Source organism: Phyllobates terribilis, unplaced genomic scaffold (assembly GCF_046119375.1).
Source record: "Phyllobates terribilis strain yellow unplaced genomic scaffold, ASM4611937v1 Scaffold_3__8_contigs__length_932513732, whole genome shotgun sequence".
Classification (NCBI taxonomy): Eukaryota; Metazoa; Chordata; class Amphibia; order Anura; family Dendrobatidae; genus Phyllobates; species Phyllobates terribilis.
This window is the reverse complement of record NW_027362763.1, coordinates 3,155,877-3,183,581: the sequence shown is the minus strand read 5'-3', so window position 1 is coordinate 3,183,581 and position 27,705 is coordinate 3,155,877. Positions and strand designations below refer to the sequence as shown.

Here is a 27,705-nt window from a genome sequence, read left to right as displayed (position 1 = left end):
ATGACTGGCTGGACTGCAGCAGAACGCTGCCATCCAGTCTGTCATCCCGCAGACACTGAGAAGAGCAGGCATGCTTGCGCTCCTCACTGTCTCGCTGTGACGGCATCCAGATGAGCCGAGGTTATGTCCAATGAACTCGGCTCACCTCATGCACGTCACTGACAGCGTGGGAAAATTCTCACGCTGAAGTGCTGAGTGCAGGAGAATTCTCCCACGCTGTCAGTGATGTGCATGAGGTGAGCTCATGTCCAATGAACTCAGCTCACCTCCTGCACGTCACTGACAGCGTGGGAAAATTCTCCTGCACTCAGCGCTTCAGCGTGAGAATTTTCCCACGCTGTCAGTGACGTGCATGAGGTGAGCCGAGTTCATTGGACATGAACTCGGCTCATCTGGATGTCGTCACAGAGAGACGCTGAGCAGCGCAAGCAAGCCTGCGCTTCTCAATGTCTGCGGGATGACAGGCTGGATGGCAGCGTTCTGCTGCGGTCCAGCCTGTCATCTCGATGTAGCAGAGCTGAAGCTGTCGTGGGAACCATGGAAAGGTAAGGATGAGGTTGCTTTATTATTTTTCTTTTATTGCAGGAGATCGTTGGCTTCAGCTGGAATGGGCGTGATGGTAAGTATGGTTTAATTTAGAACAATAAAGGATTGTGTCTTTATTTCAATTAAAGGACTTTATTCTGGGTGTTTGTGTTTTTTTTAACTTTGACTATGGGGTTAGTAATGGGGGTGTCTTATAGACGCCTCTCCATTACTAACCTGGGCTTGATGTCAGCTGGCATTATAAGCTGACATCAACCCCAACCCTATTACCCCCTGCCACCGCACCAGGGCAGCGTGGAAGAGCGAGGCTAAGTGCCAGAATTGGCGCATCCTATGAATGCGCCATTTCTGGGGCGGCTGACGGCTGGTGTTTCTAGCCTGGGAGGGGGCAAATATTCATGGCTCCCTTCCTGGGCTATTAATATCAGCCCCCAGCTGTCTGCCTAGCCTTTGCTAGCTATTAAATTAGGGGGGACCCCACGTCATTTTTTTGGGGGGGTCCCCCATTTTAATAGCTAGTAAAGGCTATGTATTCAGCTGGGGGCTGATATTAGTAGCCTGGGAAGCTCCATGGGTATTACGCACTTCCCAGGCTTCAAACATCTGCCCCAGCCGTCTGCTTAACCTCTGCTAGAGCCTAAAATTAAGGGGAACCCCACGCCAATTTTTTTAATAATAAATCCTTTATTTTAATACTAAATGACAAGTACAGTAACCAACACTATCACTGTACTTCATATATATGTGACTGACATGTTTCTATCTATCTAATCAATGTGTGATGCTCTATCTTTCTGTTCTAAATTGTCGGGTACCGCTGCTGAATTGCCGGCCGGCTTTTTTAAAGAGACAGTGCATGAAAACACTATTATTTTTTTAAATAAATCCTTTACACTAAATGACAAGTACAGTAAGCAACACTGTCACTGTGCTTCTTATATATGTGACTGACATGTTTCTATCTATCTAATCTATGTGTGAAGCTCTATCTTTCTGTTCTAAATTGTCGGGTACCGCTGCTGAATTGCCGGCCGGCTTTTTTAAAGAGACAGTGCATGAAAACACTATTATTTTTTTAAATAAATCCTTTACACTAAATGACAAGTACAGTAAGCAACACTATCACTGTACTTATTATATATGTGACTGACATGTTTCTATCTATCTAATCTATGTGTGATGCTCTATCTTTCTGTTCTAAATTGTCGGGTACCGCTGCTGAATTGCCAGCCGGCTTTTTTAAAGAGACAGTGCATGAAAACACTTTTATTTTTTTAAATATATCCTTTACACTAAATGACAAGTATAGTAAGCAACACTATCACTGTACTTATTATATATGTGACTGACATGTTTCTATCTATCTAATCTATGTGTGAAGCTCTATTCTTTCTGTTCTAAATTGTCGGGTACAGATGCTGAATTGCCGGCCGGCTTTTTTAAAGAGACGGTGCATGAAAACACTAATATTTTTTTTAATAAATCCTTTACACTAAATGACAAGTGCAGTAACCAACACTGTCACTGTGCTTCTTATATGTGTGACTGACATGTTTCTATCTATCTAATCTATGTGTGATGCTCTATTCCTTCTTGTCTAAATTGTCGGGTACCGGTGTATGCCGCTGCTGAATTTGCCGGCCGGCTTTTTTAAAGAGAGTGTCTTCTGAGCAGTTTGTCAGCTTTTGGACACCTTTGCAGGTGTTTTCTATGTGTTTCTATGTGTTTTTGTTTGCCTGCCATTGGTTTTAACGGTGTTCGACGGTGTTCTAAGGTGTTCGACGAACAGTTCGACGAACAGTTCCTCGAACATCCCGGTGTTCGACGAACCGAACCGAACCCGAACACTACGGGGGTGGCTCAACACTACTAACAATACGAAATTATTAGTAAAAAGTAAGACGTGCCAGGAAAAAACCCCCCACATAAGTATTGCATTGACCAGGAATCAATCGCAGGTCAACTGCTTGGAAGGAAGGTTTGTTCACCACTATACCAAAAATGCTTAAGGTACCCAGCATTTTTTTCACATTTTCTGCACTAACCCTACAAAATTGTTAGTAAAAAGTATGACGTGCCTGAAAAAAAAAAACTCCGATGTTTTGTATTGGCCGGGAATTGAACCCAGGTCAACTGCTTGGAAGGCAGCTATGCTCACCACTATACCACCAATGCTTATAGGGTCAGCTTTTTTTTTTTACATTTTCTGCACTAACATTACAAAATAGTTTGTAAAATGTATGATATGCCAGAAATAAAACTACATAAGTATTGCATTGGCTGGAAATCGAACCCGGGTCAACTGCTTGGGAAGCAGCTATGCGCACCACTATACCACCAATGCATGAACCAACTTGACTGGTTTGGGATTATGGCTGTTAAATCTGCTAAAGTTTTACTTAAAAAAAGGAGGACTGAATATGTCTTGAAAGAGCCAATTACTAAAAAGTTTAAAAACAAGGCAAAGCATTTTCCAAAACTCAAAGATGAATTCTTGTGAATCAGCTATGGAGCTTTTCCACCAATTCTTACAATTCTCTCAATTATTTTCACTTTTTTGCCAATAAGGTAACTAAACTCTTATCAAGAAAGAAAGTACACTATGAGTCTTAGCTCAAAAAGATTACAAAGAGTCAGCACCAGCACCAAATTACCCCTAAAGACCTCTGCCATTTTTGGCATTTTTAACACTAACTCTAAAGACAGAGGAGTTTTTGGAATCAGTTATGTAGCTTTTCCACCTCTGCCTACAAATTCTCTCAATTAGCTTTGCTTTTTGCCAACTAAGGTAGCTAAAGTGTTATCAAGAAAGAAATAAAAGCATAAGCCTTAGCACAGAAAGTGAAAAAGAGTCCAAACACCACCAAATGCAAAAAAACAATGAGTTCTTCAAGAATTAAACTATGGCCTATTGTTTTAAAAGCAACTACACCCACCAGCATGACACCAATGCCAACCCTGACATTGCTTTCATATTGGAGACTAACCCTACAAAGTATTTAATCAACAACTGAAGAGCAGAAGATCAGTTAGATGAGACAGTTGAAAAAAATCTATGAAATATTCTCTTCAATTTTTTTCTCATTTTCGTGGTTGCTAAACTCTAAGAAGAAAGAAGAGCATGAGCCTTAACACGAAAAATTAAAACAGACTAAAAGCATCACCAAACGTGAAAAACAACTCAGGCATTGGCAGGGAATCCAACGCGGGTCAACTGCTTGGAAGGCAGCTATGCTCACCACTATACCACCAACACTTACAGAAGCCATGTTTTTTTCTTACATTTTCTGCACTAACAATACAAAATTATTAGTAAAAAGTAAGACGTGCCAGGAAAAAAAAACCCACATAAGTATTGCATTGACCAGTAATCAATCGCAGGTCAACTGCTTGGAAGGCAGGTTTGCTCACCACTATACCAAAAATGCTTAAGGTACCCAGCATTTTTTTCACATTTTCTGCACAAACCCTACAAAATTGTTAGTAAAAATTATGACGTGCCTGAAAAAAAAACACACCCATGCTTTGCATTGGCCAGGAATCAAACCCGGGTCAACTGCTTGGAAGGCAGCTATGCTCACCACTATACCACCAATGCTTACAGGATCAGCCTTTTTTTTTTACATTTTCTGCACTAACATTACAAAATAGTTTGTAAAATGTATGATATGCCAGAAATAAAACTACATAAGTATTGCATTGGCTGGAAATTGAACCTGGGTCAACTGCTTGGGAAGCAGCTATGCTCACCACTATACCACCAATCCATGAACCCACTTGACTGGTTTGGGATTTTGGCTGTTAAATCTGCTAAGGTTTTACTTAAAAAAGGAGGACTGAGTATGTCTTGAAAGAGCCAATTACTAAAAAGTTTAAAAACAAGGCAAAGCATTGTCCAAAACTCAAAGATGAATTCTTGTGAATCAGCTATGGAGCTTTTCCACCAATTCTTACAATTCTCTCAATTATTTTCACTTTTTTGCCAATAAGGTAGCTAAACTCTTACCAAGAAAGAAAGTACACTATGAGCCTTAGCTCAAAAAGATTACAAAGAGTCAGCACCAGCACCAAATTACCCCTAAACACCTCTGCCATTTTTGGCATTTTTAACACTAACTCTAAAGACAGAGGAGTTTTTGGAATCAGTTTTGTAGCTTTTCCACCTCTGCCTACAAATTCTCTCAATTAGCTTTGCTTTCTGCCCACTAAGGTAGCTGAAGTGTTACCAAGAAAGAAATAAAAGCATAAGCCTTAGCACAGAAAGTGAAAAATAGTCCAAACACCACCAAATGCAAAAAAACAATGAGTTCTTCAAGAATTAAACTATGGCCTATTGTTTTAAAAGCAACTACACCCACCAGCATAACACCAATGCCAACCCTGACATTGCTTTCATATTGGAGACTAACCCTACAAAGTATTTAATCAACAACTGAAGAGCAGAAGATCAGTTAGATGAGACAGTTGAAAAAAATCTAAGAAATATTCTCTTCAATTTTTTTCTCATTTTCGTGGTTGCTAAACTCTAAGAAGAAAGAAGAGCATGAGCCTTAACACGAAAAATTAAAACAGACTAAAAGCATCACCAAATGTGAAAAACAATTCATGCGTTGGCCGGGAATCGAACCCGGGTCAACTGCTTGGAAGGCAGCTATGCTCACCACTATTCCACCAACACTTATAGAAGCCATGTTTTTTTCTTACATTTTCTGCACTAAGAATACAAAATTATTAGTAAAAAGTAAGACGTGCCAGGAAAAAAAAACCCACATAAGTATTGCATTGACCAGGAATCAATCGCAGGTCAACTGCTTGGAAGGCAGGTTTGCTCACCACTATACCAAAAATGCTTAAGGTACCCAGCATTTTTTTCACATTTTCTGCACTAACCCTACAAAATTCTTAGTAAAAATTATGACGTGCCTGAAAAAAAAACACACCCATGTTTTGCATTGGCCAGGAAGAGAACTCAGGTCAACAGCTTGGAAGGCAGCTATGCTCACCACTATACCACTAATACTTACAGGATCACCTTTTTTTTTTACATTTTCTGCACTAACAGTACAAAATAGTTTGTAAAATGTATGATATGCCAGAAATAAAACTACATAAGTATTGCATTGGCCAGGAATCGAACACGGGTCAACTGCTTGGGAAGCAGCAATGCTCACCACTATACCACCAATGCATGAACCAACTTGACTGGTTTGGGATTATGGCTGTTAAATCTGCTAAAGTTTTACTTAAAAAAAGGAGGACTGAATATGTCTTGAAAGAGCCAATTACTAAAAAGTTTAAAAACAAGGCAAAGCATTGTCCAAAACTCAAAGATGAATTCTTGTGAATCAGCTATGGAGCTTTTCCACCAATTCTTACATTTCTCTCAATTATTTTCACTTATTTGCCAATAAGGTAACTAAACTCTTACCAAGAAAGAAAGTACACTATGAGCCTTAGCTCAAAAAGATTACAAAGAGTCAGCACCAGCACCAAATTACCCCTAAAGACCTCTGCCATTTTTGGCATTTTTAACACTAACTCTAAAGACAGAGGAGTTTTTGGAATCAGTTTTGTAGCTTTTCCACCTCTGCCTACAAATTCTCTCAATTAGCTTTGCTTTTTGCCAACTAAGGTAGCTAAAGTGTTACCAAGAAATAAATAAAAGCATAAGCCTTAGCACAGAAAGTGAAAAGAGTCCAAACACCACCAAATGCAAAAAAACAATGAGTTCTTCAAGAATTAAACTATGGTCTATTGTTTTAAAAGCAACTACACCCACCAGCATAACACCAATGCCAACCCTGACATTGCTTTCATATTGGAGACAAACCCTACAAAGTGTTTAATCAACAACTGAAGAGCAGAAGATCAGTTAGATGAGACAGTTGAAAAAAAGCTAAGAAATATTCTCTTCAATTTTTTTCTCATTTTCGTGGTTGCTAAACTCTAAGAAGAAAGAGGAGTAGTGTTGAGCCACCCCCGTAGTGTTCGAGTTCGGTTCGGTTCGTCGAACACCCGTGTGTTCGCCGAACTGTTCGTCGAACTGTTCGTCGAACACCTTCGAACACCGTTAAAACCAATGGCAGGCAAACAAAAACACATAGAAACACATAGAAAACACCTTCAAAGGTGTCCAAAAGCTGACAAACTGCTCAGAAGACATAACTAACACATGGAAAAGTGACAAGTACATATAGTCATGCGAAAATAAAAGAGTTGGAGGAGTAAAAGGAGGGGGAGACACAGATATAGGCATGTCATGCCCTTCTAAAATCCAAAAAGTGAGAAGCCGACACGGCCAGTCCGCTTCTGCCCGTGCCACCTCCGTGTCGCCGGGTTTGTGCCAGAGCCGCGGTGAACCCTGACGGCCAGCCCCCCTCTCCCAATACTGGTGCCTGTCCGCTGGTGGGTCGAGTGAGCCCCCCTGTGGTGGAGGCAGCTCTAAGCTTTTTAATTTAAATTGTCTCTCTAATTTGAATGAATACACTTTAAATCCATTTACAAGGATCTATTGGAGGGCAAGTCTCATGCCTGCAGCCGCGGTAATTCCAGCTCCAGTAGCGTCCACTAAAGCTGCTGCAGTTAAAAAGCTTTTATAAGGATCGAGCTCGGCTGTCCACCGCAAGGCATCCTACTGCCAGTCCCAGCCCCTATGCCTTGGGGTGCCTCCTGATGCTCTTCACTAAGTATCCCATGGTCCCGAAGCATTTCCTTTGAAAAAATTAAGTGTCTAAACTACAGGTGGTGTAGCTTGCTTAACAGCCGGGATAATCCGCTGACTAGCAGACACTGCTACTAGGCACAAAGTATTTCCTGGGCTAGATGCAGTTAAAAATTTGTAATTAGATACTCTCGTTGGATGCTGAGAAAGCATTCCATAGAGTCTCCTGGCACGCCATATATGATTCTCTTAAAGAGCTTGGGGTAGGGGTCTAGGGGACCCTTTTATAGCCAAAATCACGGCCCTGTATCGAAATACGTCACCTAGGCTGAAGATAAATGGAACTGTAGCACCCTGAGGGCTCGGTTGCTACAGACGTATTGCACCTCACCCAGAGGTGTGATATCTCACTCTCAGGTAAGGATGGAGTGTGGATCAGGACCCGACACCTGCATGCATTACACCACATTGCCGTGGGGCAGGGCGACCAATATGCCCCTGAGATGGGCACGACAGTCCCTGTCCCTGGCTGGAGTGGGGGGAGGGAACACTGAGGAAGGGGAACCCTGTAGTGCAGGAGCAGGGAGGAAGCAGTTCCTGGGTGCATTGAGAAGGGAGTATAAAAGGTGGGCACCATCTTAGTTCAGTGCAGAGAAGTCTGAGCAGAAGTGGCAGGGAGCAGGGGCTCTGCATGAGCTCTGCTCCGGGGGCGGGCCTAGTAACAGAGGCCCAGGCCTGCAAGGGGGAGAAGGAAGGAAGAGGAGCGGAGAAGGCTCCAGGAACGAGGAATGAAGGGATCCCAGGGGTGCGGACGGGCGAGTCGCCACCGCACGCCCGAATCCACCTGCGTGGAGGGGTCAGGCCAAAGGGGGAGACCGGTCCCCGAACTAGTGGAGGCAGGAAACGACCCTCAGCTAGAAACCGGAGTCTCTGACATTTTATGTGGCGCAGCCCCTTGCTCCACCCGCTAGGAAGGCACCACATAGGGTCAGGGAAACTGGCGCCAAGTTTACCAAGAGGAGGCCCGAGGCAGCCGGACAAAAGTGTTGGTAAGAAAGGCCAGACAAAGGACACACAAAGGGGGTCCTGTGAAGCGCTCCAAAGTTATCTGGGAGTTGTCTGAGCCCCTCACCTGGTGAGCACAGTACGACGTGGGCAGCCGTTACCTGCAGACGTGGTCTGGATAATAAGAACTGTGAGTAAAGGCCCTGAACTGCATCACTGACTCCGTGTCGTTACTGCTGCTGCCCTGCACCATCACCCCCATCCTCCGCATACACTGCCCTGAGGCTATACTCCTCCCGTGGGGAGTTATGCTACGCTCTGCTGCACCCACAACACCAGCCTTAGCGATCTGCCCTGTAGCGGCGGTTCACTCTGACCGCAATCCACGGGTGGCGTAGTCAGACATTTAAACATCAAAACCACATAAATAGTTCCGCCACTGGTTTGACCGCCCTGAGCCACGGAACCGGATCGCCGCCACGAAGACTACAACCACCAGCATCCACCAAAAAGGGTCCGGCTTCCGGGTGTCCCAAGGCCCAGGGGGTGCGTCAGAACATTTTCATCACCTTTCACAATCACCAATGGGACAAGGCAGGGATGTCCTCTGTCCCCTCTCTTATACATCCTAGTGACGGAGCACCTGCTCTCATCAATTCGCCATAACCCCAATATTAGGTGGATTGAGGTGGGAGGCACCGAGTACAAGTGCTCTCTATTTGCTGATGATGTCCTAGTATATATCACTCAATCACATATATCCATCCCTGCTGTTATGGCTGAAATAGATCACTTTGTTACATGGTAAAATTTTAAAATCAATGCAGCGAAGTCTGAGGCCCTTGATGTCTCCCTCCCTAAATCCATATAGGATTCCATCCAGTCCAACTTTCCCTTTGCCTGGCCCTCACAGGGTATCAAATACTTAGGAATTCCTATTCATAGAGACCTCTCCCATCTATGTTATCTTAATTTTGGGCTCTTTATTGAACAATTCCATACAGACCACCGTTGGCAAGTTAGAACTGTAAGATTCACTACGTGAACCGCTGGTGTTTTGTGGAAAAGCACATGTACACCGCGTTCCAAATTATTATGCAAAAAGTGTTTAGGAGTGATAAGGGAAGAATTTGTTTGTTTGTCAGTTAAACTCATTGATGGTGATGTGTGTCAGGGCTCTTTATATCACTGTAAGCAATTGCAGACACCTGTGCTAATTAGTTTGGCAGGTGTGTCCAATGAAAGGCAAGACTACTTAAGAAGGCTCTCTCACATTATTAAGCAGCCTACATTTTCTGCCAAAATGGGAAAGAAAAAGGATGTGTCGGCTGCTGAGAAGCAACAAATTGTGGAGTGTTTAGGTCAAGGCATGACTACAATCAACATTGTGCGATGATCAGGATGAAGTGTCTTGGCAATCAAGAAGTATGTAGCTGATTCACAGTACACACGTGTGCGTGCTGATAAGGGCAAATTGAGGACTCTTTCCTACAGGCAATTACGTCAGGTTGAAAGAGCAGCGGCAAAAAAGCCTTGTCATAGCAGCAGACAAGTTTTTGAAGCTGCTTGTGCCTCCAACGTCCCCCGAACAACAAGATGCAGGGTCCTTCAGAGGTTTGCAGCTGTGCATACGCCATCCTGTCGACCTCCTCTATCCACTTCACACAAGCAGAAACGGCTACAGTGGGCCAAACATTACATGAAGACTGATTTCAAAACTGTTTTGTTCACGGATGAGTGCCGTGCAGCGCTCGATGGTCCAGATGAATGGAGTGGAGGATGGCTGGTTGATGGACACCCCACGCAAACACGGCTACAGCGCCAACAAGGAGGAGGTGGAGTAATGTTTTGGGCTGGAATCATGGGGAGAGAGATTGTCGGCCCCTTTAGGATCCCTGAAGGCGCTAAAGATGAACTCCATAATGTATGTGGATTTTCTCAAACAGCACTTCCTGCCATGGTTCAAGAAGAAGAACCGTGTATTTCACAGCAAGATCATTTTTCTGCATGATAATGCACCATCTCATGCTGCACATAAAACATCTGCATCTCTGGCTGATATGGGCATAAAACGGGACAAACTTATGGTGTGACCCCCATGCTCCCCTGACCTCTACCCCATTCAGAACCTTTGGAGCATCATTAAAAGGAGTGTCTATGATGGCGGGAGGCAGTTCACATCTAAGCAACAGCTCTGGGAGGGTATTCTGTCCTCATGCAAAACAATTGAAGCAGAAACCATCCAAAACCTGACAAATTCAATGGACGAGAGAGTTCAGAAGCTCCTTTCGAACATGGGGTCCTATGTGAAAATGTAACATCACCTAGAATAAAGTTTTGAGTTGAAAACTGTTTGATTTCAGTTTCTAACAACCTGCTAATGCTTATAATTTCAAAAATGACCATTTTTTTGGTCTTTATTAAAATGAAAAGGTTGATCGAAAAGTTTGGGGGATCTAAGAGTGTGGCAACCCAGTAGTCATGATTACTTCGAATTCTGACAATATGAGGGTCATGCTGCAGGTAGTGCAGCAAGAAGGCACTTATGTGTCTTGCGCATCTCGGAGCCCCAAAATTATTTTCCGGGCTAGATGCAGCTAAAAATTATTTTTAATTTTAAATCTGGTGAAGCTTATTATAGATGGCCTAATAGGATCAGTGCTGCACACTGCTACAAAGCCTAAATTATTTTCCAGTCAAGATACAGATAAACATGATTAGTAATTTGAAAGCTTAAAACGGTTGGTAGGGTGATTTTAACCAATCATCAAGCTTTTACTCTCCCCAGGATGACACAGGGGTAGAAAAGTCGTTTCGGATCCATGATTTGTTCATCTTTATGAACGTGAGTCTGTCTACATTATCAGTGGAGAGCCGCGTGCGCTTATCTGTCAGCACACCACCAGCAGCGCTGAACACACGTTCAGACAGAACGCTGGCTGCGGGGCATGACAAGATCTCCAAGGCGTAAGTGGCTAGCTCCGGCCATTTATCCAGATTGGAAGCCCAAAAAGAGCAAGGGTCCAGTGACACAGTCGTGGCTTCAATGTTTACTTGGTGATACTCCTGTACCATCGTCTCTAGGCGTTGACTATGTGTCAGACTTCTTGTCTCCTGTGGCCTTGCAAAGGATGGGCTAAAAAAGTGGTGAAATGATTCCGCAAAATTGATGTTACCAGCAGATACTGTGGTTCTGTTACGGTTTGAGTGCTGAACACTTGACGGTCCCACGGTTGGCAAGTTGGAACTGTGAGATTCACTACGTGCACCACTGGTATTTTGTGGAAAAGCACATGTAAGATTCTGCAACAGTCTCTGCTGATACTCCTGCATGCGTGCATCCCTTTCTATGGCAGGAATAATTTCTGCAAATTTACTTTTGTACCGGGGATCTAACAGTGTGGCAACCCAGTAGTCAGGATTATTTCTAATTCTCACAATTCGAGGGTCATGTTGCAGGTAGTGCAGCAAGAAGGCACTCATGTGTGTTGCGCATCCAGGAGCACCAAGTCCCTGTTGTGTTGGTGGCGAGGTAACAATCATGCTTCCTTCCTCTGTCCTCTCCCCCCAACCTCGCACAACAGAAATGTGATCAAGGTCTCCCTCATCTGATGAGTCTTCCATCAGTTCGTCCTCCACTTCTTCCTGGGCTCCTGCACCTTCCTCACTAGTTTGGCTGCTACCATGCGCCCTGGTAAAATCATCTCCCCCACCCTCACATGCCTGCCGCCTTGGTGCTGCCGACCGTCTGGACCTTGCAGATGTTAGCCCTTCCGCATACAACTCCTCCTCCTCTACTTCCTCCACCTCCTCTTGTGCCACCACCTGACTCCGAATTCTGTTTAACATGTGCTCCAGCATGTAAATCACCGGAATAGTCATGCTGATAATGGCATCGTCAGCACTAAACATCTTCGTCGCCATTTCAAAACTGTGCAGAAGGGTGCATAGGTCCCTGATCTGAGACCACTCCTCCAGCGTGATTTGCCCCACCTCTGAATCTCGTTGGCCCAGGCTATACGTCAGAACGTATTGCACCAGGGCTTGTCGGTGCTGCCACAGTCGCTGCAACATGTGCAGAGTTGAATTCCACCGGGTAGGCACATCGCATTTTAGCCGGTGAAGTGGCAGGCCCAACGACTTCTGTAGAGATGTAAGTCACTGAGCTGCGGGATGCGAACGGCGGAAGTGAGCACACAGCGACCGTGCCCTCTGCAGAAGGCCATCTAGTCTGGGATAGTGGGCTAAAAATTGCTGGACAACCAGGTTCAACACGTGAGCCATACAAGGCACGTGTGTGACATTGCCCCGGCGAAGGGCCGCACCCAGGTTTGCAGCATTGTCGCACACGGCCTTCCCTGGTTTCAGGTCCAGTGGAGACAACCATTCATGAAATTGGTTCTCCAGAGCTGACCACAACTCCTCAGCTGTGTGACTCACATTTCCCAGACATTTCAATGTAAAAACCGCCTGATGACTTTGAGCCCTACTGCCAGCATAGTAAGGAGGTGTGCAGGATCCCTTCTGCGCAGTTAGAAAGCTTGTGGCATGACCAGACAGGCTTTGGGTGCAGGTGGAAGACCGAGAGGAGGTTGAGGAGGCAGAAGCAGTGGAGGAACTTTGACATAAAGAGGATTGACGCACAACTCGTGGGGACGGCAAGACTTGGACAGCAGCCCCTTGTCCTGCTGTCACCATAGTTACCCAGTGCCCAGTCAGCGACATGTAACGCCCCTGTCCATGCCTACTCGTCCAAGTGTCTGTGGTGAAATGCACCCTGTCACACACAGAGTTTCTCAAAGAAGCGGTGATGTTGTGTGCGACATGCTGGTGGAGCGCAGGCACACCTTTCTTTGAGAAGTAGTGCCGACTGGGCATCTGGTACTGGGGCACTGCGACGGACATAAGGTCTCGAAAATCCTCTGTGTCCACCAGGCGGAAAGGCAGCATTTCTGTAGCCAAGAGCTTGCAGATGGTGAAATTCAACCTCTTAGCTTTCTCATGGCTAGGAGGAAATGGTCTTTTACTTGTCCACATCTGAGGGACCGAGGGCTGGCTATTGTGCTTAGACGGGGTTGATAAGGTGTCCCCGGCAAACTGCCGGTCTGTGAGGAAGATGCAGGCGGACATGTTAGGTTGCCTTGATCCAAAGGTGGTGCTATCGATGTCGGACAGCGCTCAAGACCAGCTGGTGTTACCACCTCCAAAGAAAATGATGACCTGCCAATCACGCTGGCTGTTGCGGGTAAAGAGGTGGCAGGTCTGCGCCCCAAAACAGGTGTGACTGCTGTCCCCCCAGTCACAGAGGATGAAGAGGCCGCGGATGCACAAGATATGGCAGACGGTGGTTGGCCCGGCCGGCTAGGCCGCATTGTAGCACACTGAGCTTCCCACTGCAACTTATGCTTCATGTCCATGTGCCGGTTCATGCATGAAGTACTCAAACTATGTATTTTTTGGCCTCTACTTAGCTTTTGCTGACAAATGTTACAGATAACATGAGTTGGGTCATCTTTATCGATCTGAAAAAATGCCCAGGCTATGCAAGGCTTAGCACCCATGCGACCTGAAGAGCCACCACGACTTGTGGTGAGAGGCAGAGTTGTGTTTGAGGATGCAGTTGTTGACGTGCTTCCAGTACTACGTCTCTGTCCAGGAAGGCGCAACCTGACAACGTCGTCACTAGCATCTTCCTCCACCTCCTCTGCTGACCTCATCTCTTGGCTGACTGTGGGTTGACAGTAAGTGGGATCTCCGACCTCATCATCATCACCCTGTGCGTTATCACACCCGTCGTCCTCAGAGCCAACCTGTTCCTGCCCTGACAAAAAACTAAAGTTGTCGCTCCAATCAGGTATTTGAGTCTTATCATCGTCTTCCTCATTGTCTCCACCAACAGGAGTTACAGTTTGGGAATGAGGGTCTACATTATGGTCAGAACCTTCTGCGTCTGGTCCTGGATCCGACTCATAAAGATTCTGGGCATCAGTGCAGATCATTTCCTCGTCTGGATTCACAGAAGCGCTGGAGTCGACCTCTGATTCCCAGGCTATAGTATGAGTAAACAGCTCTGCAGACTCAACCATCTGTTCTACCTCATACTCAGACGGGCAGCTGGAGATTTGGGAGCTGTGAGGAAGCAAGTGCGATTTGGGTGACACCTTTGAGGACTGGAGTATTTGTGATGTTGAAGTTGATGTGGAGGAGAGCCCACTTAAAGGAGCACTTGATATCCGTTGAAGCACCTGCTGTTTTTGTGCCTCATCTGGAATTTGTAGCGATTGGCGTGGCCGTAAGAAAGGGATCTTATCACATTGTCCGCTAAAAGAAGTAGACATTTTAGTTTGGCTGGAAGATGGTCTTTCTTCTGCACCTACCCCACGGACACAACCTTTTCTCCCCTTCCCAACACGCCTATTCCCCTTTCCACCAGCAGCAGGCCTTTTTCCACTCATTTTGGTGGTTAACTAATTCACAACTCTGGAGTTGTTTGCACTAAAAAACAATGGATGGTAACCGAGCAGAGCTGAGTGGCCAAACTGTGGTATTAGGCCAAAACTATTGGCTGGGTTAGATGCAGAAAAAAATTATTTTTAATTTGCAACCTGATGGAGGTCAGTATAGATGGACTAATAGACCAAGTCCCACACACCGCTAGAAGCCCAAATATTTTTTCAGAGCTAGATGCAGAAAATTTTTTTATTCAATTTGCAACCTGATGGAGATCAGTATCGATGGACTAATAGACCAAGTCCCACACATTGCTAGAAGCCCAAATATTTTTTCAGAGCTAGATGCAGAAAAAAATTATTTTTAATTTGCAACCTGATGGAGGTCAGTATAGATGGACTAATAGACCAAGTCCCACACACTGCTAGAAGCCCAAATATTTTTTCAGAGCTAGATGCAGAAAAAAATTATTTTTAATTTGCAACCTGATGGAGGTCAGTATAGATGGACTAATAGACCAAGTCCCACACACCGCTAGAAGCCCAAATATTTTTTCAGAGCTAGATGCAGAAAAAAATTATATTCAATTTGCAACCTGCTGGAGGTCAGTATAGAAGGACTAATAGAACAAGTCCCACACACTGCTAGAAGCCCAAATATTTTTTCAGAGCTAAATGAAGAAAAAAATTATTTTTAATTTGCAACCTGATGGAGGTCAGTATAGATGGACTAATAGAGCAAGTCCCACACACTGCTAGAAGCCCAAATATTTTTTCAGAGCTAGATGCAGAAAAAAAATATTTTTAATTTGCAACCTGATGGAGGTCAGTATAGATGGACTAATAGACCAAGTCCCACACACCGCTAGAAGCCCAAATATTTTTTCAGAGCTAAATGCAGAAAATTTTTTTATTCAATTTGCAACCTGATGGAGGTCAGTATAGATGGACTAATAGACCAAGTCCCACACACTGCTAGAAGCCCAAATATTTTTTCAGAGCTAGATGCAGAAAAAAATTATTTTTAATTTGCAACCTGATGGAGGTCAGTATAGATGGACTAATAGACCAAGTCCCACACACTGCTAGAAGCCCAAATATTTTTTCAGAGCTAGATGCAGAAAAAAATTATTTTTAATTTGCAACCTGATGGAGGTCAGTATAGATGGACTAATAGAACAAGTCCCACACGCTGCTAGAAGCCCAAATATTTTTTCAGAGATAAATGAAGAAAAAAATTATTTTTAATTTGCAACCTGATGGAGGTCAGTATAGATGGACTAATAGACCAAGTCCCACACACCGCTAGAAGCCCAAATATTTTTTCAGAGCTAGATGCAGAAAATTTTTTTATTCAATTTGCAACCTGATGGAGGTCAGTATAGATGGACTAATAGACCAAGTCCCACACACTGCTAGAAGCCCAAATATTTTTTCAGAGCTAGATGCAGAAAAAAATTATTTTTAATTTGCAACCTGATGGAGGTCAGTATAGATGGACTAATAGACCAAGTCCCACACACTGCTAGAAGCCCAAATATTTTTTCAGAGCTAGATGCAGAAAAAAATTATTTTTAATTTGCAACCTGATGGAGGTCAGTATAGATGGACTAATAGAACAAGTCCCACACGCTGCTAGAAGCCCAAATATTTTTTCAGAGATAAATGAAGAAAAAAATTATTTTTAATTTGCAACCTGATGGAGGTCAGTATAGATGGACTAATAGACCAAGTCCCACACACTGCTAGAAGCCCAAATATTTTTTCAGAGCTAGATGCAGAAAAAAATTATTTTTAATTTGCAACCTGATGGAGGTCAGTATAGATGGACTAATAGACCAAGTCCCACACACCGCTAGAAGCCCAAATATTTTTTCAGAGCTAGATGCAGAAAATTTTTTTATTCAATTTGCAACCTGATGGAGGTCAGTATAGATGGACTAATAGACCAAGTCCCACACACTGCTAGAAGCCCAAATATTTTTTCAGAGCTAGATGCAGAAAAAAATTATATTCAATTTGCAACCTGCTGGAGGTCAGTATAGAAGGACTAAAAGAACAAGTCTCACACACTGCTAGAAGCCCAAATATTTTTTCAGAGCTAAATGAAGAAAAAAATTATTTTAATTTGCAACCTGATGGAGGTCAGTATAGATGGACTAATAGACCAAGTCCCACACACTGCTAGAAGCCCAAATATTTTTTCAGAGCTAGATGCAGAAAAAAATTATTTTTAATTTGCAACCTGATGGAGTTCAGTATAGATGGACTAATAGACCAAGTCCCACACACCGCTAGAAGCCCAAATATTTTTTCAGAGCTAGATGCAGAAAAAAATTATATTCAATTTGCAACCTGCTGGAGGTCAGTATAGAAGGACTAATAGAACAAGTCCCACACACTGCTAGAAGCCCAAATATTTTTTCAGAGCTAAATGAAGAAAAAAATTATTTTTAATTTGCAACCTGATGGAGGTCAGTATAGATGGACTAATAGACCAAGTCCCACACACTGCTAGAAGCCCATATATTTTTTCAGAGCTAGATGCAGAAAAATATTATATTCAGTTTGCAACCTGATGGAGGTCAGTATAGATGGACTAATAGAATGATGCTATGCCCAAAAGATTTTACTTCACTAGGTGCAGTAAAAAAATTGGTATTCTATACACAGGTGGTATATCTTGCAACACAGATAGGCTACTCCACTGACTAACACACTCTGCAATAGGCCAAAAAGGATTAGCTTTGCTAGATTCAGCCAAATGCTGTGAAAAAAACTTGCACAGCACTGGCACAGACCTGCCTGGCAAAAACTGATAGGAACTGATGTAACCTAGTCCTGAAAAGGACTCCAATTACAATTAGTCTTTACTCCCACAATCTATCTATTTAAGAGCACAGACCTGCTTGATAAAAGTCGTAGGAAATGCTGTAACCTAGTCCTTAAAAGGACTGCAATCACAACTATTCCCTACTCCCAAGCTATCTGTATATTTGTGCGAAAATTGGCTTGAAATTAACAAGGTATAGCGCACACAGCAACAGCGGTGCCGTCTAACACGCAGCTGCAGCAGTGAGAAAATGGTGGCGACGGGGAAAATGGCTTGGTATTATAGGGCAAGGACATGTGACATACACTGCCAATCACACATGCCCTTGCTTGTGTGAAAAAAAGCACTTCGCTCCGTGTGTGCGCTGCTGATAGGCTGACAGATTGCACCTCCCCACTGCAAATGCGGGAAAGAGAAAAAAAAATGGAGATCTTCATTGTTCCTGCAGAGATCCATCCCCTGCCCCTCCCCCCGCCCCGCTGTACACTCAAACTGCGTATTAACATTAATTTTCATCATTACTGAGAAAAAATCCAGTTATGATTTTGGTGCACGAACAGTTATCGAACATAACCTCGAACAGCCGAATTTTTCTCAAATTGTTCGTGTTCGCCGACCGGCTCGAACACCGCCCAAAACAGCTCGAATTTGAGATTGGCAAACAGTTCGAGTAGAACAACGCTCATCTCTAAAGAAGAGAATGAGACTTAACACGAAAAATTAAAACAGACTAAAAGCATCACCAAATGTGAAAAACAATACATGCGTTGGCTGAGAATCGAACTCGGGTCAACTACTTGGAAGGCAGCGATTCTCACCACTATGCCACCAACACTTACAGAAGCCATGTTTTTTTCTTACATTTTCTGCACTAACAATACGAAATTATTAGTAAAAAGTAAGACGTGCCAGGAAAAAAAAACCCACATAAGTATTGCATTGACCAGGAATCAATCGCAGGTCAACTGCTTGTAAGGCAGGTTGCTCACCACTATACCAAAAAAGCTTAAGGTACCCAGCATTTTTTTCACATTTTCTGCACTAACCCTACAAAATTGTTAGTAAAAAGTATGAGGTGCCTGAAAAAAAAAAACACCAAAGTTTTGTATTGGCTGGGAATTGAACCCAGGTCAACTGCTTGGAAGGCAGCTATGCTTACCACTATACCACCAATGCTTACAGGGTCAGCTTTGTTTTTTACATTTTCTGCACTAACAGTACAAAATAGTTTGTAAAATGTATGATATGCCAGAAATAAAACTACATAAGTATTGCATTGGCTGGAAGTCGAACCCGGGTCAAATGCTTGGGAAGCAGCTAGGCTCACCACTATACCACCAATGCATGAACCCACTTGACTGGTTTGGGATTTTGGCTGTGAAAACTGCTAAAGTTTTACTTAAAAAAAGAAGGACTGACTATGTCTTGAAAGAGCCAATTACTAAAAAGTTTAAAAACAAGGCAAAGCATTGTTCAAAACTCAAAGATGAATTCTTGTGAATCAGCTATGGAGCTTTTCCACCAATTCTTACAATTCTCTCAATTATTTTCACATTTTTGCCAATAAGGTAACTAAACTCTTACCAAGAAAGAAAGTACACTGTGAGCTTTAGCTCAAAAAGATTACAAAGAGTCAGCACCAGCACCAAATTACCCCTAAAGACCTCTGCCATTTTTGGCATTTTTAACACTAACTCTAAAGACAGAGGAGTTTTTGGAATCAGTTATGTAGCTTTTCCATCTCTGCCTACAAATTCTCTCAATTAGCTTTGCTTTTTGCCCACTAAGGTAGCTAAAGTGTTACCAAGAAAGAAATAAAAGCATAAGCCTTAGCACAGAAAGTGAAAAAGATTCCAAACACCACCAAATGCAAAAAAACAATGAGTTCTTCAAGAATTAAACTATGGCCTATTGTTTTAAAAGCAACTACACCCACCAGCCTAACACCAATGCCAACCCTGACATTGCTTTCATATTGGAGACTAACCCTACAAAGTGTTTAATCAACAACTGAAAAGCAGAAGATCAGTTAGATGAGACAGTTGAAAAAAAGCTAAGAAATATTCTCTTCAATTTTTTTCTCATTTTCGTGGTTGCTAAACTCTAAGAAGAAAGAAGAGCCTGAGACTTAACACGAAAAATTAAAACAGACTAAAAGCATCACCAAATGTGAAAAACAATTCATGCGTTGGCTGAGAATCAAACTCGGGTTAACTTCTTGGAAGGCAGCTATGCTCACCACTATACCACCAACACTTACAGAAGCCATGTTTTTTTCTTACATTTTCTGCACTAACAATACGAAATTATTAGTAAAAAGTAAGACGTGCCAGGAAAAAAAACCCCCACATAAGTATTGCATTGACCAGGAATCAATCACAGGTCAACTGCTTGGAAAGCAGGTTTGCTCACCACTATACCAAAAATGCTTAAGGTACCTAGCATTTTTTTCACATTTTCTGCACTAACCCTACAAAATTGTTAGTAAAAAGTATGACGTGCCTGAAAAAAAAAACACCGATGTTTTGTATTGGCTGGGAATTGAACCCAGGTCAACTGCTTGGAAGGCAGCTATGCTTACCACTATACCACCAATGCTTACAGGGTCAGCTTTTTTTTTTACATTTTCTGCACTAACATTACAAAATAGTTTGTAAAACGTATGATATGCTAGAAATAAAACTACATAAGTAATGCATTGGCCGGGAATCGAACCCGGGTGAACTGCTTGGGAAACAGCTATGCTCACCACTATACCACCAATGCATGAACCAACTTGACTGGTTTGGGATTATGGCTGTTAAATCTGCTAAAGTTTTACTTAAAAAAAGGAGGACTGAATATGTCTTGAAAGAGCCAATTACTAAAAAGTTTAAAAACAAGGAAAAGCATTGTCCAAAACTCAAAGATGAATTCTTGTGAATCAGCTATGAAGCTTTTCCACCAATTCTTACAATTCTCTCAATTATTTTCACTTTTTTGCCAATAAGGTAACTAAACTCTTACCAAGAAAGAAAGTACACTATGAGCCTTAGCTCAAAAAGATTACAAAGAGTCAGCACCAGCACCAAATTACCCCTAAGATCTCTGCCATTTTTGGCATTTTTAACACTAACCCTAAAGACAGAGGAGTTCTTGGAATCAGTTATGTAGCTTTTCCATCTCTGCCTACAAATTCTCTCAATTAGCTTTGCTTTTTGCCCACTAAAGTAGCTAAAGTGTTACCAAGAAAGAAATAAAACCATAAACCTTAGCACAGAAAGTGAAAAAGAGTCCAAACACCACCAAATGCAAAAAAACAATGAGTTCTTCAAGAATTAAACTATGGCCTATTGTTTTAAAAGCAACTACACCCACCAGCATAACACCAATGCCAACCCTGACATTGCTTTCGTATTGGAGACTAACCCTACAAAGTATTTAATCAACAACTGAAGAGCAGATGATCAGTTAGATGAGACAGTTGAAAAAAATCTAAGAAATATTCTCTTCAATTTTTTTCTCATTTTCGTGGTTGCGAAACTCTAAGAAGAAAGAAGAGCATGAGCCTTAACACGAAAAATTAAAACGGACTAAAAGCATCACCAAATGTGAAAAAAAATTCATGCATTGGCCGGGAATCGAACCTGGATCAACTGCTTGAAAGGCAGCTATGCTCACCACTATACCACCAACACTTACAGAAGCCATGTTTTTTTCTTACATTTTCTGCACTAACAATACAAAATTATTAGTAAAAAGTAAGACGTGCCAGGGAAAAAAAACCCACATAAGTATTGCATTGACCAGGAATCAATCGCAGGTCAACTGCTTGGAAGGCAGGTTTGCTCACCACTATACCAAAAATGCTTAAGGTACCCAGCATTTTTTTCACATTTTCTGCACTAACCCTACAAAATTGTTATTAAAAATTATGACGTGCCTGAAAAAAAAACACACCCAAGTTTTGCATTGGCCAGGAATAGAACCCAGGTCAACTGCTTGGAAGGCAGTTATGCTCACCACTATACCACCAACGCTTACAGGATCAGTTCTTTTTTTTACATTTTTTGCACTAACCTTACAAAATAGTTTGTGAAATGTATGATATGCCAGAAATAAAACTACATTAGTATTGCATTGGCCGGGAATCGAACCCGGGTCAACTGCTTGGGAAGCAGCTATGCTATCCACTATACCACCAATGCATGAACCAACTTGACTGGTTTGGGATTATGGCTGTTAAATCTGCTAAAGTTTTACTTAAAAAAAGAAGGACTGAATATGTCTTGAAAGAGCCAATTACTAAAAAGTTTAAAAACAAGGCAAAGCATTGTCCAAAACTCAAAGATGAATTCTTGTGAATCAGCTATGTAGCTTTTCCACCAATTCTTACATTTCTCTCAATTACTTTCACTTTTTTGCCAATAAGGTAACTAAACTCTTACCAAGAAAGAAAGTACACTATGAGCCTTAGCTCAAAAAGATTACAAAGAGTCAGCACCAGCACCAAATTACCCCTAAAGACCTCTGCCATTTTTGGAATTTTTAACACTAACTCTAAAGACAGAGGAGTTTTTGGAATCAGTTATGTAGCTTTTCCACCTCTGCCTACAAATTCTCTCAATTAGCTTTGCTTTTTGCCAACTAAGGTAGCTAAAGTGTTACCAAGAAAGAAATAAAAGCATAAGCCTTAGCACAGAAAGTGAAAAAGAGTCCAAACACCAACAAATGCAAAAAAACAATGAGTTCTTCAAGAATTAAACTATGGCCTATTGTTTTAAAAGCAACTACACCCACCAGCATAACACCAATGCCAACCCTGACATTGCTTTCATATTGGAGACTAACCCTACAAAGTGTTTAATCAACAACTGAAGAGCAGAAGATCAGTTAGATGAGACAGTTGAAAAAAAGCTAAGAAATATTCTCTTCAATTTTTTTCTCATTTTCGTGGTTGCTAAACTCTAAGAAGAAAGAAGAGCCTGAGACTTAACACGAAAAATTAAAACAGACTAAAAGCATCACCAAATGTGAAAAACAATTCATGTGTTGGCTGAGAATCGAACTCGGGTCAACTACTTGGAAGGCAGCAATTCTCACCACTATACCACCAACACTTACAGAAGCCATGTTTTTTTCTTACATTTTCTGCACTAACAATACGAAATTATTAGTAAAAAGTAAGACGTGCCAGGAAAAAAAAACCCACATAAGTATTGCATTGACAAGGAATCAATCGCAGGTCAACTGCTTGGAAGGCAGGTTTGCTCACCACTATACCAAAAATGCTTAAGGTACCCAGCATTTTTTTCACATTTTCTGCACTAACCCTACAAAATTGTTAGTAAAAATTATGACGTGCCTGAAAAAAAAATACACCCATGTTTTGCATTGGCCAGGAATCAAACCCAGGTCAACTGCTTGGAAGGCAGCTATGCTCACCACTACACCACAAATGCTTACAGGGTCAGCTTTTTTTTTACATTTTCTGCACTAACATTACAAAATAGTTTGTAAAATGTATGATATGCCAGAAATAAAACTACATAAGTATTGCATTGACCAGGAATCGAACACGGGTCAACTGCTTGGGAAGCAGCTATGCTCACCACTATACCACCAATGCATGAACCAACTTGACAAGTTTGGGATTATGGCTGTTAAATCTGCTAAAGTTTTACTTAAAAAAAGGAGGACTGAATATGTCCTGAAAGAGCCAATTACTAAAAAGTTTAAAAACAGGGCAAGGCATTGTCCAAAACTCAAAGATGAATTCTTGTGAATCAGCTATGGAGCTTTTCCACCAATTCTTACAATTCTCTCAATTATTTTCACTTTTTTGCCAATAAGGTAACTAAACTCTTACCAAGAAAGAAAGTACACTATGAGCCTTAGCTCAAAAAGATTACAAAGAGTCAGCACCAGCACCAAATTACCCCTAAAGACCTCTGCCATTTTTGGCATTTTTAACACTAACTCTTAAGACAGAGGAGTTTTTGGAATCAGTTATGTAGCTTTTCCACCTCTGCCTACAAATTCTCTCAATTAACTTTGCTTTTTGCCAACTAAGGTAGCTAAAGTGTTACCAAGAAAGAAATAAAAGCATAAGCCTTAGCACAGAAAGTGAAAAAGATTCCAAACACCACCAAATGCAAAAAAACAATGAGTTCTTCAAGAATTAAACTATGGCCTATTGTTTTAAAAGCAACTACACCTACCAGCATAACACCAATGCCAACCCTGACATTGCTTTCGTATTGGAGACTAACCCTACAAAGTGTTTAATCAACAACTGAAGAGCAGAAGATCAGTTAGATGAGACAGTTGAAAAAAAGCTAAGAAATATTCTCTTAATTTTTTTTCTCATTTTCGTGGTTGCTAAACTCTAAGAAGAAAGAAGAGCCTGAGACTTAACACGAAAAATTAAAACAGACTAAAAGCATCACCAAATGTGAAAAACAATTCATGCGTTGGCTGAGAATCAAACTCGGGTCAACTACTTGGAAGGCAGCGATTCTCACCACTATGCCACCAACACTTACAAAAGCCATGTTTTTTTCTTACATTTTCTGCACTAACAATACGAAATTATTAGTAAAAAGTAAGACGTGCCAGGAAAAAAAACCCCACATAAGTATTGCATTGACCAGGAATCAATCGCAGGTCAACTGCTTGGAAGGCAGGTTTGCTCACCACTATACCAAAAATGCTTAATGTACCCCGCATTTTTTTCACATTTTCTGCACTATCCCTACAAAATTGTTAGTAAAAAGTATGACGTGCCTGAAAAAAAAAAACGTTGATGTTTTGTATTGGCCGGGAATTGAACCTGGGTCAACTGCTTGGAATGCAGCTATGCTTACCACTATACCACCAATGCTTACAGGGTCAGCTTTTTTTTTTACATTTTCTGCACTAACATTACAAAATAGTTTGTAAAATGTATGATATGCCAGAAATAAAACTACATAAGTATTGCATTGGCCGGGAATCGAACCCGGGTCAACTGCTTAGGAAGCAGCTATGCTCACCACTTTACCACCAATGCATGAACCAACTTGACTGGTTTGGGATTATGGCTGTTAAATCTGCTAAAGTTTTACTTAAAAAAAGGAGGACTGAATATGTCTTGAAAGAGCCAATTACTAAAAATTTTAAAAACAAGGCAAAGCATTGTCCAAAACTCAAAGATGAATTCTTGTGAATCAGCTATGGAGCTTTTCCACCAATTCTTACAATTCTCTCAATTATTTTCACTTTTTTTGCCAATAAGGTAACTAAACTCTTACCAAGAAAGAAAGTACACTATGAGCCTTAGCTCAAAAAGATTACAAAAAGTCAGCACCAGCACCAAATTACCCCTAAAGACCTCTGCTATTTTTTCCATTTTTAACACTAACTCTAAAGACAGAGGAGTTTTTGGAATCAGTTATGTAGCTTTTCCACCTCTGCCTAAAAATTCTCTCAATTAGCTTTGCTTTTTGCCAACTAAGGTAGCTAAAGTGTTACCAAGAAAGAAATAATAGCATAAGCCTTAGCACAGAAAGTGAAAAAGAGTCCAAACACCACCAAATGCAAAAAAACAATGAGTTCTTCAAGAATTAAACTATGGCCTATTGTTTTAAAAGCAACTACACCCACCAGCATAACACCAATGCCAACCCTGACATTGCTTTCATATTGGAGACTAACCCTACAAAGTGTTTAATCAACAACTGAAGAGCAGAAGATCAGTTAGATGAGACAGTTGAAAAAAAGCTAAGAAATATTCTCTTCAATTTTTTTCTCATTTTCGTGGTTGCTAAACTCTAAGAAGAAAGAAGAGCCTGAGACTTAACATGAAAAATTAAAACAGACTAAAAGCATCACCAAATGTGAAAAACAATTCATGCGTTGGCTGATAATCGAACTTGGGTCAACTACATGGAAGGCAGCTATGCTCACCACTATACCACCAACACTTACAGAAGCCATGTTTTTTTCTTACATTTTCTGCACTAACAATACGAATTTATTAGTAAAAAGTAAAACGTGCCAGGAAAAAGCCCCCCACATAAGTATTGCATTGACCAGGAATCAATCGCAGGTCAACTGCTTGGAAGGCAGGTTTGCTCACCACTATACCAAAAATGCTTAAGGTACCCCGCATTTTTTTCACATTTTCTGCACTAACAATACAAAATTGTTAGTAAAAAGTATGACGTGCCTGAAAAAAAAAAACATTGATGTTTTGTATTGGCTGGGAATTGAACCTGGGTCAACTGCTTGGAATGCAGCTATGCTCACCACTATACCACCAATGCTTACAGGATCAGCTTTTTTTTTTACATTTTCTGCACTAACATTACAAAATAGTTTGTAAAATGAATGATATGCCAGAAATAAAACTACATAAGTATTGCATTGGCCGGGAATCGAACCTGGGTCAACTGCTTGGGAAGCAGCTATGCTCACCACTATACCACCAATGCATGAACCAACTTGACTGGTTTGGGATTATGGCTGTTAAATCTGCTAAAGTTTTACTTAAAAAAAGTAGGACTGAATATGTCTTGAAAGAGCCAATTACTAAAAAGTTTAAAAACAAGGCAAAGCATTGTCCAAAACTCAAAGATGAATTCTTGTGAATCAGCTATGGAGCTTTTCCACCAATTCTTACAATTCTCTCAATTATTTTCACTTTTTTTGCCAATAAGGTAACTAAACTATTACCAAGAAGGAAAGTACACTATGAGCCTTAGCTCAAACAGATTACAAAGAGTCAACAGCAGCACCAAATTACCCCTAAAGACCTCTGCCATTTTTGGCATTTTTAACACTAACTCTAAAGTCAGAGGAGATTTTGGAATCAGTTATGTAGCTTTTCCACCTCTGCCTACAAATTCTCTCAATTAGCTTTGCTTTCTGCCAACTAAGGAAGCTAAAGTGTTACCAAGAAAGATATAAAAGCAAAAGCCTTAGCACAGAAAGTGAAAAAGAGTCCAAACACCACCAAATGCAAAAAAACAATGAGTTCTTCAAGAATTAAACTATGGCCTATTGTTTTAAAAGCAACTACACCCACCAGCATAACACCAATGCCAACCCTGACATTGCTTTCATATTGGAGACTAACCCTACAAAGTGTTTAATCAACAACTGAAGAGCAGAAGATCATAGAATCATAGAATCATAGAATGGTAGAGTTGGAAGGGACCTCCTGGGTCATCTGGTCCAACCCCCTGCTCAAAGCAGGATTCACTAGATCATCTCAGACAGATGTCTGTCCAGCCTCTGTTTGAAGACGTCCATTGAAGGGGAACTCACCACCTCTCGTGGCAGCCTGTTCCACTCATTAATCACCCTAACTGTCAAAAAGTTTTTTCTAATATCTAATCTGTGTCTCCTCCCATTTAGTTTCATCCCATTGCTTCTAGTCTTTCCTTGTGCAAATGAGAATAAAGATGATCCTTCTACAATGTGACAGCCCTTGACATATTTGTAGACAGCTATTAAGTCTCCTCTCAGTCTTCTTTTTTGCAAGCTAAACATTCCCAAATCCTGCAACCGTTCCTCATAGGACATGGTTTGCAGACCAGTCACCATTCTGGTCGCTCTTCTCTGAACTTGCTCCAGTTTGTCTATGTCTTTTTTAAAATGTGGTGCCCAAAACTGTACACAGTATTCCAGATGAGGTCTGACCAAAGAGGAGTAAAGACCGATAATGACTTCACGTGATCTAGACTGTATGCTTCTGTTAATACATCCCAGAATTGTATTTGCCTTTTTTGCTGCTGCATCACACTGTTGACTCATGTTCAGTCTATGATCTATTAGTATACCTAAGTCTTTTTCACATGTACTGTTGCTTAGCTCTATTCCTCCCATTCTGTATATGCTTTTTTCATTTTTATTGCCCAGATGTAGTACTTTGCATTTTTCCCTGTTAAAAACCATTCTGTTGGTTGCTGCCCACTGCTCCAGTTTATTTAGGTCTTTTTGAATCCTCTCTCTCTTTTCTCTAGTATTAGCTATCCCTCCTAGCTTTGTGTCATCAGGAAATTTAATCAGCTTACCCTCAATTCCTTCATCTAAATCATTGATAAAGATGTTGAACAATACAGGTCCCAGGACGGAGCCCTGTGGTACCCCACTTGAGACATTCATCCAGCTGGATGTGAAGCCATTTACAACCACCCTTTGAGTCCGATCACTAAGCCAGTTATGAATCCACCTAACAGTTGCCTGGT

At 41.6% G+C, this 27,705-nt stretch overlaps 7 non-coding genes across 7 annotated transcripts; all 7 read right to left on the bottom strand.

Annotated features, from left to right (window-relative positions):
- Positions 1 to 2,649: 2,649 nt before the first annotated feature.
- TRNAG-UCC (transfer RNA glycine (anticodon UCC)) lies at positions 2,650 to 2,721 on the bottom strand. The gene has a single exon. It is a non-coding gene; the product is annotated as a tRNA-Gly (tRNA).
- Positions 2,722 to 18,598: 15,877 nt separating this feature from the next.
- Positions 18,599 to 18,670, bottom strand: TRNAG-UCC (transfer RNA glycine (anticodon UCC)). Its single transcript has one exon. It is a non-coding gene; the product is annotated as a tRNA-Gly (tRNA).
- Positions 18,671 to 20,020: 1,350 nt separating this feature from the next.
- On the bottom strand, positions 20,021 to 20,092 carry TRNAG-UCC (transfer RNA glycine (anticodon UCC)). The gene has a single exon. It is a non-coding gene; the product is annotated as a tRNA-Gly (tRNA).
- A 96-nt stretch (positions 20,093 to 20,188) lies between these two features.
- TRNAG-CCC (transfer RNA glycine (anticodon CCC)) lies at positions 20,189 to 20,260 on the bottom strand. The gene has a single exon. It is a non-coding gene; the product is annotated as a tRNA-Gly (tRNA).
- Positions 20,261 to 21,609: 1,349 nt separating this feature from the next.
- On the bottom strand, positions 21,610 to 21,681 carry TRNAG-CCC (transfer RNA glycine (anticodon CCC)). Its single transcript has one exon. It is a non-coding gene; the product is annotated as a tRNA-Gly (tRNA).
- Positions 21,682 to 24,452: 2,771 nt separating this feature from the next.
- Positions 24,453 to 24,524, bottom strand: TRNAR-CCU (transfer RNA arginine (anticodon CCU)). Its single transcript has one exon. It is a non-coding gene; the product is annotated as a tRNA-Arg (tRNA).
- Positions 24,525 to 25,875: 1,351 nt separating this feature from the next.
- Positions 25,876 to 25,947, bottom strand: TRNAG-CCC (transfer RNA glycine (anticodon CCC)). Its single transcript has one exon. It is a non-coding gene; the product is annotated as a tRNA-Gly (tRNA).
- Between the last annotated feature and the right edge of the window lie 1,758 nt (positions 25,948 to 27,705).